Below are 4,464 nucleotides of genomic sequence, written 5' to 3'. Positions count from 1 at the left end.
CATGAAAAGAAAATTCCTGTCTGCTTATTACTTTTGCACATGATTGGATAATTAAAATTAATATTCATATTTAGGTTAACATTTCCAAATCATTTAGTAAATTGGCCTTATTTTTTACTAAAGGTATATCAGGAAGGGTAGTTTATCACTTGTGGCCAGTTCCATATTTTTACATGAGTTATTCCAAATGGTGCCGGTTCCATCTTGATCAGTGGCACGTGGTCATTTTACGTCCTCTTTAGACAGCTAAATGGCTTTAAGGTGAGTTGAATGATAAAAGCAGACACCCTTCACCCCCTAGATATTAATTGTTGCAGTCTCAGGTGTGATGACTGACAATAAAGGCATGAGGTCTTAACAAGTAGCCTGTAGCTGTAAGCAGAAACCTACAGTAGCTAGAAGTGATAATGCAGCCATCGATCACTGGCAGACTGCTCAGTTGATTGTGAGCTTGCTGACAAGAGTTCCTTATCATGAGGACAGAGACTTGCTATCTATGGGAGAGATCACTCCTTTATTTAACCAACTAATGGGACAACATTTAAGTGATACTGCATTGCTCTTTAAAGCACCCTGTACATGCACAAATTGGACTTCTGTGGGTTCCTGCTTCTTGGCTGCGGGCAGGCCAATCTGCAAAATAATTAGTCTGGGCATAGATGGTTTGATAATTACAAACTAGGCTCCTGGTTTTGAGCATTGCTTGGACATACCAGGCTGATGCTAAACACAGGTAGCTAGAAACATTTAGAATTCTGCAGGGAGATTTTAAAACCATCATATCCCACTGTAAGGACACTCAATGGTTGACTCTTTCAAGTAAAAGGGAGAAAAAAATAAAGTACTGTTGTATCCATCAGGGTCAGATCTAGGCTCCATTGGGACCTCAGTGCATAAAGAGCTCAAATCTCAGCCAGTTCCTGCTCAATCGACCAACATTTGAGCCAAGGGTGGTTATATCGCTGTTGGCGCCACCACAGGTCAAGAATTTTGTGTTCATAGAGCACTCTGACTCTCTCCAAGAACATAATTCACCATCCTCACATTCATACACGGGTGTATCAAGGGCTCACATGAGATTGCATTTATCATTACGTAGGCACTTAGGCACATCCTTTGTCTATTAAGGCATATTGACACATCTTTATAGATAGGATTTGTCTTCTACTGGATCAACTATTTAGATGTATTGGGGAAAAAAGTTTTTGTTTAATAGTTAGGTTGACCTTGTCAACCATGTATCTTTATTCAATTTCTATTAACCCTCCTAAGGTATATGTAAAGCTCAAATGAATATTTTCTCATTTTTGAAGTGATTAAAAAATTTACTTATGCCTCATTGTAAAGACTCTCCTTCATTTTCTTCCAAATATATATATATATAAAACAAAATACTGTCCTGTAGATACACAGAAAGTGAAAGGAGATCTCTCCAAAGTGGCTTTCTAACCTGTTAGTTATATGTTCCTCCAAGAGGTCTTGGTTGGCAGCCTTCGGGTTCAGGGGCAATCATACATATGAGACTGTTGATCAATCTGGTTTAAAATAGCTGCAGTGGATGTTGCCCATCTATCTATAGATAGCCTTCTGACAAATATGGGCAAGTAGAGCAAATGCCAATGGCACATATAATTCAGCAGATATTAGAAATGATCTACTGGAGTCACATACACAGGTGGTTCTAAAACAAACACATCTTCCATCCCACTAAGATGATATTGGGGTATTTTATGTAAACTCACATTAGCAGTGGAATAAGTATAAAATATGTACTTGTATTAAGCTACATAAATGTAATACTGTAAATGAATAACAGGACAGCTTGCAATCAACAATTTAAACTTTAATGAAATTTGGAACAAGTAAGCCATTACAGCATGAATCTACAGATTCTAAGGCTGGCTTCACACTGTTCAATAGAAGTAAACAGCTTTATTGGAAAGAAGGAAATTTCTATTTTAAATGTATTTGTATGCAAAAAAATGCATTTGATTTGTTACTGGATTTAATTTTTAAAATGTTTTTACTGGACATGTTTAATAGCAAAAAGTCAAAAATATTGTTTTTTCTCAAAATTGTCGATGTTTTTTTTTATAGCACAAAAAATAAAAATGCAAAGGTGATCAAATACCACTGAAAGAAGCTCTATTCGTGGGAAAAAAAAGGATGTAAATTTCATTTGGGTGCAGCGTTGCATGACCGCGCAATTGTCAGTTAAAATAACACTGCGCCGTATCGCAAAAAATGGCCTGGTCAGGAAGGGGGGTAAATCCTCTGGAGGGCAAGTGGAGGAAGTTTGTAAACTGAGATTTTTTTTTTTTGTAAATGGTTATACGTTGTCATGGATTCAGCAGTCTCAGGTAGCGCATTTGTATTTCAGTTGCTGAAACCATGTCATAGTATTAAAGCTGAACTCCGTCCACAAACCGTATCTGGACATGTGCACTGTAAAAAAGGAATTGTCTCTAATGAAGTGTGTGCCATGTGTGTAGACTGCAGCTTGCTGCAAAACACTTCCTTACTCTTACAGTCTGACAATCCAGACCATCTTACCAGACAGCCCTAACAGTCTAGAATCCGAGTACAGGCAAAATAGCTGCAGTCCCCAGAGTTGACCAAAGGGCAAACACAGGATGTAAATAAGATCTCATGGCATTTGAAAAAATAAAAATAAAACATTTATGTCCCACAACTTCTCATTTGCACACCATGCCACTTGTTCTGACCATTTCTTTGTCCTGTGTAAGCCCCCTCCATTACACTACTAATAAAGATTGGGTGTTTTGGCACTGGTATCCATTGCATAAGCAAAGCTTTCAACCCTAAAATGAGCCACCACTCCTCAGCAGGGGCGGACTGACCATTTGAAAACTCTGGCACTGCCTGAGGGCCCGGGGTCAGTAGGGGGCCCCATGAGATGCCCCTGGTACCTTTTGTATAGGCTTTTTTGAGTTTGGGCAAGGACACAGGGGTCCCATGATCCCCTATTGCCCAGGGGGTCAGTAGGGGGCCCCATGAGATGCCCCTGGTACCTTTTTCATAGGCTTTTTTGAGTTTGGGAAAGGACACAGGGGCCCCATGATCCCCTATTGCCCGGGGGCCCCATGTGTTGTCAGTCCGCCCCTGCTCCTCAGTCTTCCAGTGCCTTCTGAACAATCCAGTGGGATTTTTTCTATATCCATCAAAGGATAGACAGGACTGACATCTGCTTCTTTGAAAACTGATATTTCCTTTAATATTAATTGAAAGCATATTTAAAGCCAAACATTTATTTTAAATTTTTGGATAGAGATTAGAACCCCTGCCAGATTTTTATAGTTTCCCCACTAAGAAAAGCTGCCTTCTCTATGTATCCTTGTGGCCATTGTCACAGGTGCTGAAGGTTAGGAAAAATCCAATATTTTCAGTTATCACCAGAACAGGAATGGGGGAAAAAACATTCAGTGGGAACACATTTAATATATTTTGGAGCTTGTTTCTGCCCCCTCTAATCAGAGAATAAAGTATGATAAATTCAGTCCTCCAGGTACCTGCCTTCTAGCCACAGATAGCAAATAGGACATCAGAGGACCTCTAGAATGGCAAGCACTCAACAGCTTTCCTTCCTCAGAAAAGAACATATGTTGCCAACCCCCAATGGATCCTTGATCAAAAGTCCAAATGTTTCTGAACTTACAGTAAGTGCAAGTAGAAGATTTAAATGCCCATCTAATGAAAAGGTCCTGCATTGTCTCAGAACATTGCACTTGCACTTATTGTGACGTGATTGCTTCAATAAAGCTCTGAACTTTCGATTATGAATCTGTGGTGTGCGGATGATTCTTATCTCTGCTGATACAAGTCAACCTATTGGAAGTTGCTTTAACACCACCTCACTCCAGGCCTTGCCCAGGAACATGCTCAAAGGGTATATATCAAGTAACTTTTAATTTTCAGTCTTATTTTTCCACCTTTGGATCAATCTACAATCTAATCCCTGACTTGGCTGACAGGCAAATACACTACATGCAGTGGCAAATTTTATCCTGTGTTGATGTTTTTTAATGCAAAAATACTTTTTAGCAGTGATACAGTGAGAGGTTCATTGCTTCTCGGCCTTTTGGCTAAGATCCAGTGTAGTATCTGTTTTTATCAGTGTCCAGTGGGGGTGCTTCACCATCATTCTTGCTTAGCGAGGATGGTTGGCTGTTTAGCACCCCTGCTGGAATGATGGGGGCTCGGAAGGCTAGTACCGACTGGAACAGAAACCAAGGTGCCCACAGGCAGTTGGGGTCCAGGAGTAATTCCCCCGGGAAAGCTGGAGGGGCCCAGTACCTCCTGGTTTGAACTGATCTATCTTGTCTGGCCAGGGGCCAGGGAGGCAGAGAGTCCACGGAACAGTGCCCACTGAGTGGTCGCCTCAGGGGTGCTCCTAGTAGCACATGGGGATGGAATCCCAAGTGTGAAACGTGCACATGGTCACTG

At 40.7% G+C, this 4,464-nt stretch overlaps 1 pseudogene; it reads left to right on the top strand.

Annotated features, from left to right (window-relative positions):
- The first annotated feature begins 4,083 nt into the window (after positions 1–4,083).
- On the top strand, positions 4,084–4,201 carry LOC149442196 (U2 spliceosomal RNA; annotated as a pseudogene).
- The last annotated feature ends 263 nt before the right edge of the window (positions 4,202–4,464 follow it).

This window comes from Staurois parvus, unplaced genomic scaffold (genome assembly GCF_062004578.1).
Source record: "Staurois parvus isolate SC_StPar_1 unplaced genomic scaffold, SC_StPar_1.0 ptg000903l, whole genome shotgun sequence".
Taxonomy (NCBI): domain Eukaryota; kingdom Metazoa; phylum Chordata; class Amphibia; order Anura; family Ranidae; genus Staurois; species Staurois parvus.
This window is presented reverse-complemented; position numbering and strand designations above follow the sequence as displayed.